Here is a 16611-nt window from a genome sequence, read left to right as displayed (position 1 = left end):
ATACTATTACTTTCTATAAAATGTAATTTATGATTTGTCATTAATCAAGCTGTTAGTACGACGTTCGCCATAAAGGTGCGAATGTCGAGAAGAAGCTGAGAGCAGCGTGGTTAATCGAGAAAATTCAGTGAAACCATAATTAGTGGCAACGATCGTCGTTATAACTGCCATGAAAGTTCGTCGGATCGGCAAACTAATGAACTTGTTACATATTTACACGTTGTTCGTGCCTACTGAGCGGCCTGGTGAGCGCAGAAAACCACATCGAATTAAGAGGTCCTCTCGCAAATTGCAGACGAGACACGAGAGAGCGATTTAAACTCATCGATCCACGACCGACCTCCGAATTCGCTCACACTCGTTCATGCTAATAGTGCCATTCCGATTAATAAACAATTTGATATATAAAGTAGTTTCTTATTGTCATATTAATTATTTAGAAACTTTCTATTTTTTTATAATTAAAATAATTATATATGTAAAATAATTCTAATTTATATAAATTATAATAATGTATAATATAATATATAAATAATTAAACAAAAAGGTTATTTTTCATATAATTTCCTTTTTAATCTCTCATTTATTTCCCAAACTAAATGTACATTTTGTTATAAGAGCTTATCGTAGCTGCTTTTCTATTAAATGACTGTTCAAAATACCTGTTCCATCCAATCCCGCGACTTTGACGTATAATAAATGTAAGATTGCAACTGTACGATTCCCCCCTCGACTGAGGATCAATCACCATGCTACAAAAAAATCCGTACGTCGGGCATTCACGGCTAAGTGCCACCTCTCAATCATAATTATCAAAAGCCCACTGATAATTGCACCGAGACCGCTTCTTCAATGAAACCAGCCATTTTTTACATCTTCAAATAGTACGCGAGGAGTTATGCGGAAGTAATAGCGCCGTGACGAGCGGACAGCTTCGACGCGCCTCATGGGGTGGTTTCGTGCCGTCGAAGTTGTCGTGGATCCACGACGTCTATCGTCCGGTCTTCCGAGTTCAAGGTCACCGAGTGCTTAGGAGGGTCGCATGTCCAAGAACGAGTGACGATGTATCGGCGTTCAGTGGTCAGCCACATGGTGAATTAAGGGTCAGCCCATTACCGATTTGACCTCGGATGACCCGGCAGTGTATACAGAGCTGGTTGCGTGCTGCTTGATTCAATTAACCCCACAACATACAAACACGCACGAGCACACGCACGCAGCACGATGTGTGCATACGCGAACGCGTTTGCGCGTGTGCACCACTTCGCGACTCAAGATCTCGAAGTCGTCGTCGAAGAAGAGACGAAAGCCACGCGTGTTACAATAGTGGATCGGTAGCTTCCTCTCAAGGAAGTGAATAAATGTAATTTGACGATCAGTACATTATCTACATGAAAAGAACAATTTTGTTGAAATATTTAAAAAATTTAGCTGTATATAAATCTGAAAATTTTGTTAAACTATCAAAATAATTATATAGGATGCTCAAACTTGTTAGACTGTCGAAACTTAAATTTTTGCAGCATTGCTCATTATTAAAGGTCGTATTCATAATCGTGATTCAACCTGAGATCTAATTTGAGTTAGGTTTGAATCAGTCTTTCATTTGAAAAACGCTTCTCAAACGATTTAATAAATCTGATTGGTTTAAATTCGCTTGAAATGAGGATCGATCTACGATTATGAATACGGATCTGTGATTCTTACATAATTATTTTGATGATAAATTAATAAAATTATTTTTCAGATCTGCATTCAAGTTCAATTTTTAGATGACTCAGCAAAATCGTTTATGCAGAAATCTAGTCAATATATTCAAGAATGTGAAGAGGAAAGTAATTTTATCATTTTACATTTGAAGAAAAACATAGTGATGGCATTTATAAAAGTGACAACTATACTAGAGACAGTTTCTTGTGTAGAATAAATGTTATATGTACCTACATGGTTGAATAAACTATTTTACAGTTGTGATGTTATAAAATAGTTTACTATATATATATATATATATATATATATATATATATATACATTAATTTTACATATAAGCTTGTATAGCTGTTACTTTTATAGTTGCCATTATTATATCTTTTTCTTTGAGTGTATTCTCATAAAATTACTCACTATTGGCGAGTGACGGTTGATTATCTATCCTTTTAATTCGAGATTAATATTTTATGTCTTCGTCATGATTTCCTATTAGTATTGGGTATACCTGTGGCTAGACATCACAGATAAAAATTGTGAATAATTTTCCATTTCCTCCAGGCATCGTCGATCTTGCCGGAAATGTACATGTCCGTCGAGTTTCCTAAGCTACGGGAGCTGAGTGTGACCAATATTTCTTGATTAGAAAGCCGTGCGGCACATCGGATGCGAAGGCGTTCGCGAAGAAGAAGAAGAAGACGAAAGGGAAGAAGAAAAACACGAAGAGTCGGAAACGAGAGAAAGAGAGAAGTTGGAGGAGAGGAAGTCCCATCTGGTTCGCCGTGGACCACTCGTAGAGAGGATCCATCAATCACTTATGTCCCGCGCCTCTTCCCAGTAGCAAGAACCTGCAGAACGTCTTCGCCTTTACAACGGCGTCTCCAAGGAAGTCAGGTCCCATCCTTTGCCTTGATCGTCCTAGGGTCTCTCGCTTCGCGCAAAAAGCGCGTAATAATCCGCGGGCATTGTGCTCCGACGGACGTGGAGAAAATAGTATGTGCATGTTCTCAGTCACCTATGTGTGTCCGCTGGAAAGTCAGTAGGGATTGTGCGGTTATTGACAAATGGCTTGAGCTCTCGTGTGATGTTCACGCAATGTGGGCGATTGTTGGTTCGCATTCAGGATTTCTATGCTGAATCGTAAACAATGATATCTTATATTTACTAGTTGTTTATTATCATACTATTCTAAATTCTCCCAGTTCTTTTCTTCATAATCTTCGCATTCTAACGTTTCTTCTAAATTTCGTTATTATAACGAATTTTCATGCTCAGAATGAGGGAATGCGCATAAAGAGAAAGTCGTGAATACGGAGGAATCAGAGAGACTAGGACAGGAGAAGAGAGATTGTCCAGCGAGAAAAGAAGAAGACGACTTCGGCTCGGCTCTCTCGGAGGCAAGATTGTGTGTTAATGTATGGCTGGCATTCGGACGACAACCGTGACAAATTGCTTTATTAGGTTGGCAGCCCGGGAGCCTTTCCACTCGCAGCTCGCACCTCACGGCCACCACTCATCGTGATTGTACGCTCTATTCTCCTCCGCCTCTTGTTCTTCTCCATTCTACTTCGTCTTCTTCTTTCAGCACGCGGCGGAAGACAACGTAACTCGCGGTTGGATGAATGGATGAACGGGGATTCGCGCTGCGGGAGGGCGGTCCTTTTTTGAAATCGAACTGATCAACCCAAGCTCGATCCCGTGGACCTACATGGCAAGATCACACCTACATATTGATCTATAACACTATTAGAAAGCTTGTCTCCTTTTGTAACTTGTTCATCTATATGTCTATCGTCAATCTCAATTTTCATAATTAATTCTGAATACTGTTCCTTAAAGGAAATTATTTAAAAAGCTTAAACAATACGCAAGTTGCAAACATTTATATCTCATAAAAATATTGTTTGTAATATCTACAATTTACCGTAACTAACATATTTGATATATTATAATTAAAAAATAAGGAAATAAAAATATTTCGCGCGGTTTGTGAAAATCATTTTTATGTTTAACACATGTGGCAATTCTTCGTACGTCTTTAATATTTATGCATCGCCAATTACATTCATGCATATCAACTTCCAACTGCGGTCTTTCACATCATCAGCCGCTACTCAGCGGCTCCACAAAAACCAGGTCCAATCTGGCATGGCGTTCCCGAATCTGATTTATTGACGCCATCTGGATAAATCACAAAGTGTGATTAGCTTTGACGTGGTACAAAAGACGCGGCTACCGCGCGAGACCGCTTCAGGAAGCCGATACGCCGCGGATCGGCTACCATTACGTCACCTGGGCAAGGTTGCCGCCACCTTGCAGCTCGTGCGTTCGCACCAGCAATCCGGACGAGAAGGCGCAGATTATTAATGTTCGCGCCTGCCCGTTAATGGATCGGGAGTCTCCCATTCGAACACGGACGAATGTAGTATGCGGGTCCAGCTGTGTGGACGCGTTATAAGATCCTTTTTTGCGAGGTACAATGTCCTGGCGACTCCCGGATGCGGCGTCATTAAGTTGCCTCCCCCCTTCCCCTCTCTCTCTCTGCCTAACCCTGGTCTCCCTTGCCATACCTTACCAGGTTCTCCACGGCGAAACCGGGCGATGCCGTTTCCTTGCCGGCGACTAGCAACGGTGCCGAATACCAAGCTGACCACTTCTATTCTTGGAAAGGTTATTAACTCTAAAGAATTAGTGTTCGTTATTTAAATCAAGTCAACTGCCCAATGATCTATCGTCACCTTTATTGCTCTTTCGACATCGTTCCTTGTTTTGGTAACCTTTGAGTTAACCCTTTGTATTTTATAATTAGTAAAGATATATATTCCGTGTGAATTGTGATTATTAAGAATACATATGTTATAGTCACAACTAGCAGTTTATGTATAATGACAATGCATTTCTGGCAATATATGTCAATGGAACTATCCTTCCCACGAAATCGCTAAAGATAGAGATTGTTAAATCTACCGCGACAAATGTGCCCGTTAACAGACGTCTAGCGGTACCAACGAGGTTCTCCGGGAACGTTTAATGAACGTCAACTCTTGACGTGTCCAAGTGAACGATGCAAATATACTTGTGGAAGTCACAGGAAGGCTTTGACGGGGACGATTAGCGACGACAAATCTGAAGAAGCGGGCACATCCAGCTGCCCGCAGAGCTTTCAATGTATAAATATAGAAATGTTTGCGCGCGATCGTTATCGAGAGTAATGTTGACTCTGGGGCTATCAGACGTCGTCTAAAGTCAGACGCGTGCGATTGGACCAAATGCTATAAGTGGAACATGGGAACAGTCCGGATTTCTGGTCCACGATCACGTCGCGCATGTCGGGCTCGTCAATGAATAGATAACGAAGGAGAATGAGCTAGTTGAGGCGGTTTGATACATCGGCGACATCGCCGCAACATTCATCTGCATAATTCATTCTTATCAGTACGATTCCCTCAAGCAGAGATTCTCAACTGGCAACATTAGACACCTGGAGAATATATTTCTGTGGATGTAAAACCGATCGGCGCGCGGCGTAAAGAAGTATTAATTTAATACGTGAATTAATTATATGCTACAGTATTTATATATGTTATTATCTATTATGTATAAAGTGTAATTCATTAAATTGTAGACAAATATAGCATTTAAATTATATATGTGTATATATACATATTATTAAGTTTCTAATAATTATATTAAAAATTATATCTCAAAAATATATATTAAATTTTTTACAATTACTCACGTGTGTAAAATGTATTAGTATTAGAATTAAATTGGGTCTATATACGGAAAGAAAAGAAGAAATATTATTGAAGCGTCCTTTCATAAGAATTACGTTCCAAGTGCCTATAAGATTAGATATCAAATTTATTTTGTTTATGCAATATATGTACATACCATAAATATTTCATTTCATAGTTCATAGTTGATAAAGATCTGAGATCTTATAGCTGAGAGAAGCAACAGCTTTGACGTTATGATATTAAACTGTGGTTCACAGGTCGCGCGGAATGCGTTGTCCACACGTAAGAATAAGACGCCTACCGTATTTACCCGCTCTGAATTCCTGAGTTGTGGTTCGCCCCCTCGTGAATTGTTGCGTAGCGCAAACCTAAACTCTTAACTCTTAAGCTCGCATGACTCGCCCGCTCATCCATGTACAAGGTGACTTGATATTGCTGCATGATTTAAGATTACAGGAAGTAACTAGCGAATTTAAAAATATTTCTATACGTGATAGATATTTAAAATATCAATTTTCTTCAGGCAGTACGTAGAAAATAATTTGTAAATATTAATTAGCCGTTCAAATCGATTTGGAAAATTATAAAAGTATAAAAGCAAAAATTTTTAATGAAGTAAAAAACGTAACGGAATGTTTCTGATTACGTAATGTCTGAGATCGTTTATGGTTATGCGCGAGCTGGTACTACGAACATTTAAATCGGACATCGGAAGTCGCCTCGCGAAGCAGACAGAGACAAATCGAGATACTTTAAGCACACCCTGTACTTACACAGATGTTTAAGAGCTAAGCAACTACTCAGAGCGAGTGAGTTGATGCGAGCCGCGTATCACGAGAAGGAAGTTCAATTTAACCCAATAAAGGACAATCAGAGGCCGACGGCGACCAGAGACGAGTACCTACTACTCTTCTGATGGTTAAACGGATCTACCGAGAGACTTCGCCTTCGGCTCTTTTCTACCTAGAAGACGAGAAACTAGTCGCTTACCAGATATTTCATCATTGAGAAAGATATCACATCATTACAACGAATATTTTGATGCAAATGACGGAAGCAGATAAGTATAGTAGCAGATATGTTAGTTTGTAAGAAACATGCCGCGATTCTTACGGAGTAGTTGATATCGTAAAAAGTTACAGAAATATTATGCAAGGTGGTAATATCGCATCTTATAATAATTTTTTAATATATTTGTTATGTTGAAAAAATATGTGATTTTAATTTTTACGCGAATGTAGGCAATGTCTCTGGTGAGCTTTTATACAACAATGAGGAGAATGTTCACTCGGCGTATCATGAGGTTCCTCTACGGCTCGCAGAAACGTATTATGGGCTGGCACTCTGTGCGAAAATGGAAAAGGCCAATTCCATCCATTCTTCGAGCTCGGCCTCGTGCGAACGACGAGGAATACGGGGCTCACGATGCACCGAAGCGTAAAACCGGTGACATGGACCAAGTGGGTTTTCGTGCAGCAGATTTCTCACAAAAGACCGCAAAAAGGACGTGCGCATCGCGTTCTGGGAGGCAGCTAAAGGCCATTGGAAAAAGGGTGCGACAAAATGGCTCTTGTGATCCGCGAGTATATCGATTACGGGATTGATCACTGAAAATTGCTGAAAATATCCACCATGACATGCACATGATAAACAAAAGGAGATAAAAATAATGAAAAATGCGTGCTTCTTTCTGGAATATAATATATAAAGATTAGTATCATTATATTTTTTTATTTAAAACAAATCGGGTTTTCAGATTTCTATTACATGCTTTACTTTCATCTATTATGTAATTATAGAAATATAATTTATTTTTATAATTGTTATGCTAACGTATATAACAAAAACAACACTTTCAAATTTAGTCGTCGATATAATCGGATTGTAAAAAGATTCTTCATGGAACACTTTTTACACGCGACACTTTATATCGTGGAAACATCGGTCTGACTTTCGTCACGTCACGTATCAACGTTTATCTCATATGCGTATGCACGAGAGCAGCATCGGTATCAAGATCTCACGAGGTCCATTTGGGAGCTGGTGATGAAAAGAGCGAGAGGTACCTAGTAGATTAGCGGGGGCTCACCCTCTGCCCACCCCGCTGGTCGAATAAGGGGGTTCCAACATTAGCGATTATACGCATCGCGGCGCCCATACATCGGGTGTCTCCGTGTGGAACTAAACAGACAAAATGGCCACGCTCTAAATTCACCCTCCAGATTCCGTTTTCCTTTTACGAGAAAAGTATCTCTCTCTCTCTCTCTCTCTCTCTCTCTCTCTCTCTCTTTCTCTCTCCCTCCCTCTCTCTCTCTCTCTCCCTCCCTCCCTCTCTCTCTCCATTGCTTTCATTCGTACCAACGAGAACAATTACTCTCTTCGTCTAGGAGATACCTTCGCAACGGACAAGAGTCACGAGATTTTTGAAAGTGTTCCTCGCTTCTTACTGGAGATCGAGATATGCCTCCGTGAGTCGGTGAAAAGCGTAGTGGCACTCGTACACCGTCGTTGTCCAACATCAGTCACGCACTCGTAACGCGAAAACAATTTATGCCAGAATATGTTACAAATGATATATAGAGTACCATCAAATAAAAATCACAATGTTTTAAATATTTCGAAAATAAAATTTTTAATAATTTTAAATGATATATTAAAATAATAAAATTATGATTTTTTTTCTTCATATAATATTTCTTTATATACAGTTAAAGAACACCAAGCAAAAAAAGCAAAACATATATGTTATTATTTCATAAATTGTAAATATCTTATTTGACTATTTAAGTATTAATTAAAAATTTATAAGTAACCAATGATTACCACTTTTTTCATTATAAGTAAGTAGTTTAAAGAAGAAAAATATATTGAGTGCAGACGTTCAATTTCCTGTACAATCTTTCTTAATCATATGACAGCTGTTGACCCAGTTTCCGAATCCACTTCATCTCATTGTCAAGGACATCGTAAGGATGAGATCACGCCCTTTGCACTCCGCATCGCATATGCCTCTCTTTCTCCGCGGGAGACCAACGAAACACTTTCATGTGCAACGGATATGCGCATGGTTAATCCTCTTTCCATCAGGGCCGGTAAACATCGGCTATTCGAGTCCCTAGTAAATCCCGAGCCATGTTTAACGCGATCATTTTGGAAATCGGATTTGGCGGCATTGTCCACATGAAAGGGATGACACCGATCTTACCCTCTGCGCATTTTTCAAGCTGCTTTCGTCCACTGATGCATACCTCAACATGGTGTGACAGTCCTTTTAAGCGAGCCGATCGGCGGGAAGCAAAAGGATACACGCATTACGACAATGAAGAAAAAAAAAGCTAGTTTCCTTCTTCAATAATAAAGAAAAAAAATATAATTTTTTGTAAAGAAATATATGTATAATCGGAAGTTGAATAAGCAGTATATCATTAATAATAAATATAGCTTAGATGTTTAGAGCATTTAGTTCTTAATTTTTTTTTTAACGTATTAATTTCTGTAATGATCAAAAGATAGCGGATCGTCCATGGCATCTGCTTTGCATGAAAAGCTGAGTAAATTGCAAAAAAAAGTCGTTACCATGATTTCATCGCTTGCGTAAAATGCGGACTTTTCTCCTGTAAGTGAATGGACATTTGCGTTCGTGAGTTAATGCAATTATGGGCTACTTTATAAGAGATCGGTGCATAGTGTCTGTCAAAGAACGAAGAAACGCGGTAAGAATCAATTATAATATAGCGTTTAATAAAGTAGTTACGAAGTTTTCATCGATGCTTATCTCTGTTTATTGATTACTGATCGATAGTGTAATAACATTTCATTATCTCAATAAACTTCTTCCATACTTTACCTTTTATTATTTCGCATTTCCGTGAGATACGCGTAATACTAAATTTAAATATAAATTGATAGAAGTAGCTGATCGCGAGATTATAAGTTATTACACTCCTTTGTATTCAACGATGAGAAAAACTTAATTATAGTTAAGCTTTCCTTGTCCGTTTGTTTAGTAAATTTTCGCATTTCTACGTATCGATTATTTCTGATCAGGTCACGCTCAGCGGAAGAAGAGTTACGAGATATTATTATGTGATCATCCTGTTATCGCATGGTGTGGCCGTCAATTGCACAGGCTCGCTCTTTGGAGGCTGTTTCTGACCTTCGAAACAATTACTCGCAATTAAAGTCGTGGTCAAAAGACACGGTGCCTTAAAAAAGGGCCGAAGACACGATGCCTTAATTTCTATACAAATTTTCGACTCGAAAGTAGATATATATATATATATAAATTTAAAAGTGAAATTTTTTATTATTTATAATTGAAAACGCGATGTCTTTTTCAATTCCTTCCGCTGAATCTAATCAGATAATTAGTTATTTGATATTGGCAAATACATATATGCCAAGTTTTATTACAATAACATGCGATAGAAAGTATTTTTCAAGATAATAAGAAAATAAACAGACATTTCACGCAGACGTGAATGTGATATTGCCTTGTAACTACTCGTCGTCTTTTAGTTATCACACTTATTACAGCTTAAAGACCACAAGTGCCTTCGAAGAGTTTAAATATAGTAACCGCGCTATTATTTCGCGGTAAATACCCGAGCTGTTTAGGTCCTAATAACTATATACGTGTATGAGGTAACATGTTCAGTCTTCATACGAAATAAATTACGGTCAACGTAACTCCTGCTTAACTCCTGTCATGATGGAAATTATCGTCTCATTATTGAGAGGACGTGTAACGACGGCGGCCTCTCTTCGATTCGGACGAAAGAAAAGTTACATTCCTACCAACACGCGCGTCTTCGATAAGCAAAAAGTGATTGAAGAAGGTAAAAAACATCGAGAGCTCGCGTATGAAAAAGACATTAGAACGCTACCGGCATGCATGACTTTTCAGGTACCTCTTCGTTCTCTTTGATCCCACGATGAGCTTCTGGAAACTTCAAGGTCAATGCGTTTCGTGTGCGGCACTGTAATTTAGCTTTCGACTAATGTCACTTCTTTACGAATTATTCTAGAATTATTCACGAATTATTTTGTGTATATTGAATCGTGCAATAACTGTTTTGCATGAGGTCATATAAAAATGTCACATAAATTTTTGCGCGCTTTGCCTCTCCCATTAATGTAAATTAATTTCTTCTAATTTATGTTACCAGTTGAAAAAATTTTCCAATTCTAGGAAAAAGAGTAAGTTGAATCAAAATTAAAATTAACCTATATTGGAAGCGTCCATTAATATGTTTCCTACTTGACCTTCTGATTCGGCAAGCAGTCAGTCTTATCTCTGATGTGTGCATAAGTAAGTTAAAAGTTAAACAATTGTGATGAAATTTTACTTTTAAAGAGATAAAAATAATTATTGCAAAGAGATACATTGTAGATAAGGATATAATGAAATTGAAAGCGGCCGCTACAAATTTCGAACGAAAGTGGCATTGCTTTCAGATGTTTACTGTTAATAAACATTGAAACGAGGTGTACAGACGGCATGGCGCTCCACTTTTTACTGTTGTTCGGAATCAGAGAAAACGTTTTCCCTGTCGTTAAAATGATATGCGCGGTGCACAAGTAATAACGACCGGCTGTGGCTGGTAAGCAACGCTAATGACGTACAGTTAACTGTATAGTTACGAAGATCCGTTGACTTGACTCAATATAGATGATAAGCGAGTTCACCTGAATATTGTAGTGCCAGAAAAAAAGTATAGTTTGGTTTTACTGTATTGATCCCGTGAAATTTCCGACAATCCAAATGTCAGGCTCAATTCGATGATCGAAACACTTATCGCGCAAAATAAATGGATGCAAAGGCAAAACATCAACAAAATATCTTTTCCTTTGTGTAATGAGTAACTTTATAAAACTTATTTCTCACGCTTATTTCTTTTTAATATTACATTCCGTCAAAAAAGCTGTATGGAAAGAATAATTTTGCTGGAGTATTTAAATATTTAGCTAAATATAGATCTGAAAATATATTTTGTTCAACTATTCAAATAATTTTGTGAAACGCTCAAATAGTTATCTAAACTATCGAAAATTTTTGCAGCATTGTTCATTATACTTGAGTTTTTCTTACATAATTATTTTGATGGTCCAACAAAATTGTACTTCCATTACATCTATTATAATATTTAGTCTATTTTGTAAATATCGATTTATTTAAGTGTATTTAAACAATCATTAACATAACAATCAATTGCGAATTTACATAGCACAATGATGTTTATTACTAAACATGTTTAAGAATGAAGAAAAATTACTTACTTTAATCAGATATTAATTCCATCGATCACACAATAAAACCTTGGTAGAATGCATGAGAACTCTGTTTCTATGCTGTATAAGAAAATTGCAATTTAGTAATTTAATTATTACTTAAAGCGCGTTACGGGAACATGAAAATCAACCATTGTTTGAGATTCACAGACTTTGTAGAAAATTCCAAGTTTACGAAGCATGAGTATCAATGAAAGGATATAATTTCAATTTTAGGTGATTTAGGATAACAAGGCATCTCAATTTTATTCTTCACACCTTAATCAATGTTTCCGCGTAACGGATAAAAACGATCGGTAGTGGTGTGTTAAAATGCGTGATATATCTCGAAAAAAAACGCGCTCGAAGGTCGTGAAGTGGCAGGTTTCCTCGCTCGTCAGCGCGGCAGCCAGGTATAAGACGAAGGGATTCTAGGATTCATTAGCGTAATTAACAGGCCCTCATTAAGCGTATTATGGAATGTCTTTACTAGCGGGTCTCGGCATCGGCTAGCTTTCCGCAAACGAAACTACGTATCAATTACATTCGAGTCGCATGTTCCTCTTTCGACGCGCACATATTTCTTTATCAGTGCTCTTCAGAAAATTTATATCGAAGAAGCCGAAAGGCTCGCTATATTTTGTTCTCGTAATCAACGAACCCATATAAATATGTTTTAATATTCGTTAATTAATGCAAGAAAAATCGCGATATTTTTTGTACTTCTAGTTTATTAGTAAATTATACAACTCTTTAAATATTCATGATTTTATGTACCTGCTTATTGTAGAAAAATATATAATTATAATTGCATATATAAATTCTGAAAGTAATTAATTAATATTAAATAATGTAAATCGTAAAATAAAAAAAAATGTTTATAAGAATTATTTATGGTCGAATTAAAATCAACATGAATAATTACATAATGTTTTTGTATACTTTAAGTAAAATAAAATCTGTTTTCCTTAAGCAAAGAAATTGTTTTCGATAATACTTCATCACATGAGTAAGACGCTTATGTAACAGCATTCCGTTGTACGCGGTTGAATGTTAACGATATATTATTCAAAGAATAAAAAACTATGACCTTTCCAAGACTTTAGTCATGAACACTTCATACACTACTTTGTGCGGCTTATTAATTAGAGTTTCTTGAATGATAAGATAAATCTATGCGTACATGTGTATACATAAACCGCCATAAAAAAATTCTTGCTTATCTTCCTTAATATTCCACAATGTGCAATAACAACTGGTGTTAATAAGTATGTATGTACAATTACGCTTCCGTAACTCGTGTAGGATCATGAGTAAGTACAAATATCTATCTAGATTAAAATTTGCAAAAAAATACTATAAAATATTATAATTTATTTTATGCATATCTGAAATGCTGAAGATAATTAAACATTTGAAGAATGCAAAAGTACAGAATAAATGATTTTAAGTACTATGTTTGCATATGTTCGTCCACGTGTTCAAATATTTATTTAAGATTTAGATCGCTTAATTTAAAAGGTAAGATTTTATTTTCATGCATATCGCTGTAATAAAATAAGTAATCATACTATCATCGCTGATGCTTTTATTGATACCGTGGCAACTTTGCTTTGATCTCGTTAACGTTTACATTCGAGAATATCCCAGAGGGTCCGAATGTAAAACGAAGCACGCGACGTGTGCGCGCAACAAAGGCTTAAGGGTGCAACTTCTTTGGGGTTGACGCGTGCCATTCGGCCCCTGAAATAGGAGGCGATGATAGGTTGAAACGGTGATCCGACACCATTCCTACAAATTATCAAACGACCATAAGGGTGGCTACTCCTTGGTCGTCAGCTTTTGATCTTACTTACGAACCCTTATGTTTACGTGTTAAAGTGACACGCGGTCTGCTTGCGTAATGCGCGTGTTGCGGAATATAATGGCGGTTATCTTATCGAACTTGACTTTTGAAGAACAAAAATAAACTCGTTGGAAACCGTATGTAATAAATTCTGTCGAAAAACTGAAAATATAAAAAAAACTAATAATTAATAAGCATTCTACTTTCTTATAACTTTATAATTATAAGTCTAAGTACTTTAATATAAATAATTACAGTTATATTATATTTGCCAATTGTTAAATCCTACATTATTAAAAATATTCGTTTTTTCAGCTAACCTTTCAGTCAGTGAAAAATTAATCGCGTGGCCTTCCTGAAAAAAACATTTTTAAGAATCAGTACCATCTAAAGAAGTGGATATTCAAGGGTGGGGGATTAACGGACGGGTGTCGCCGCGAATATTTTATAAATTAATGTCAATGTGCCCAGCTGTATCCGATTACACCGGAAGTAGCGGGTACAATGAAACACGCGTGCGACTTGCAATCGGGAGCTCACAAGGAAAAGACACAAGAGGGGAAGAACAGACCGGGCGAAAAAATGCTTTTGGCCATGCATGGATTTCCTCCCACATTGTAAAGTAACCCCGTGCACCCTCCGCTATAGGACGGCTTTTTTACCGACAGTCTGCTCCGCGAGTTTTTTTTCTTGTTGCCCTCCCTTCTGGCGCGACCCCCTCGCGATTGTGTTCGAGGTACCGGGGGCGTGAACTCTGGCTGCCACGAGTAACCTCGAGGCGTTTTTCGCATTTGCGAGTACCGCTAAAGTTGAATCTTAAAAGGAACCGTTAAAGTTTATGAACAATCCACTGGAGGGAGTTGGCACGCTAGATCGTTTCTAACGAATATGCGCGTATACTTTAATAAATTTAACATAAAGCACTTCATAAATATTGCACTTTTATTCATACATTGAAGTATGCTTTTATTATTCAATTTACATTTGTTTTTAAATAAAAATAATTAAGGATAAAAATAATTTAATCACTAAATAATATAAATATGAATGTTAGAAAATCTATAATAAATTTCAATACTGTGAATAAATATAATTTTATCTTTTTAAATTGTTGTGAGTCTATATTTATGCATATTTATGCATATTTATGCATATCTATACAAACATATTTAAAATTACGAATAATAAATATATATAAATTAATTGCAAGCCATATTCAGTATATATTTGCTCGGATTTGTTTTTTGCTATAACGTATTACGATTGTTTGCGAATAGTAAGTAACAGCGTCATCATAGTTCACGATCAATAATTTTTTGCTTATTTTCTAATATGACAAAACATGAATTGATAGCAACCATTCAATTATACCATATGTTCTGATCTTATAGTCTTTCGCGAGCAATTACTAATAAAAAAAAATTATTAGCCGTTCCCGCTGATTTGTCCCTGGCAATATATATACTCCCCTAAAAACCACCTTAACTTCTAATAATTTATTCAGATACCCACCGCACGCTTTGCTTGCTTTCTCTATTCTATTTGTTCTTTTAGCAGAGAGAGCGTTATATCTCAATCTTCCCCTACTTGAAAGGTATAACTTAAACTTCAGAGAGATAAACACATTTTTTTACGATATGAAGTATATCTTTATCCAAAGAGAAAAATCCATAAGATTATATCCTCTAAATGCACACTGAAATTAATTTGCAAACAGTACATTTGGAAGACTGACGGATAACGATTGAAGGTAGAATTATTGTATTCATTTAGTTATGTATTTTTACACATATTATAATTTAAATATACAGTTTAACTTGTAATTAGCGTGTAACAAATACAGTGTCCTATAAATTTATTTAGAAATTCACTTCTTCTTTGACAGACAACCGACCCGACCCGTTCTTATATCCAAGCATGTCGCTCGATAAGATCTGAGGTTACGGCGTTGCTGTTAATGTCAGATTAGTGTCATTAGCCCTTTTCCGAAACGACTCGCTCTAAAATGGGTCAAAATCGGGCGTGCGCCCGCCGTCTATCGGGCTTTACTCTCTTTCTTCGCTTCACGGCTTTGCTTTACTACTATCGAGTGAAGGCCGACCCTTTTGCAAATCTGTTTATTTTGCGCGAGTTCGCTCGACAGGTAGGTCCTCGAGAGGATCTACCCTCATACGATCGACAGCTCGAAAAAGACAGCAGACTCATATTGCCCCATTCTTGAAAAAGTTTGCTACATTCTCGAGATTTACACACCAATCCTTTGATTCTTTCTATTTCTCAAGAGCTCAAGTGAATCTTTCAAACTTTGAGACTTTTTAAAATTATGTTATAATCAAATAGGCTGCCTTTTGAAACAAACAAGTATATAACAACTGATGTTCAATTTTTTTACTTAATTCGATTTGATAGATTTTAATAGGCACAAAAAATAAATCAAATTTCTTTCATTTCGTTTAAAATCATTCAAAGTACTTTAATAAATAATGACATAAAAGTTTTTTTATTAAATAAAAAAGCTTACATACATTGGGTTATAATTAAGAAACATTATTAGAAAGAATATGCATATAAAAGAAAGATTTACACATTTACTCCTTTATTAGATAATGAAAAATGAGCAAATAGTAATAGCACAAATGATAAAAAACTATGCAGATGGGACAGTAAATTACCAAAGAGAATGCGAGAATATTTAACGAGATTATCGCTGATTTCCTAATGAGAGTTAATGACATATAATTTCTTAATTACATTAACGACGATCATGAATATAAATCGTTATACTCGAATGAACATTCAGCGAAATTGTAAAAAAAACTAATTTATCCTTATCAATTTTACATTTATTTTGATTCATTCTGCATTCACATACGCTAATGTTTTTATGAAATATCTTTAATAGGAAATATCTAAAATGGAATTTTTATTTTTTTGTATAATGATGACAAAACTTTTGTCATCATTAAAAAAAAATAATATTTTTTATTAAAACAAAATATCTGCTTTTCCTCTTTTTTTATCTTCCGAAATGTATACATTTTTACTTTG

The sequence above is a fragment of the Acromyrmex echinatior genome, chromosome 5 (genome assembly GCF_024713525.1).
Source record: "Acromyrmex echinatior isolate Ae372 chromosome 5, ASM2471352v2, whole genome shotgun sequence".
Lineage (NCBI taxonomy): Eukaryota > Metazoa > Arthropoda > Insecta > Hymenoptera > Formicidae > Acromyrmex > Acromyrmex echinatior.
Note: the sequence above shows the minus strand (reverse complement) of the source record.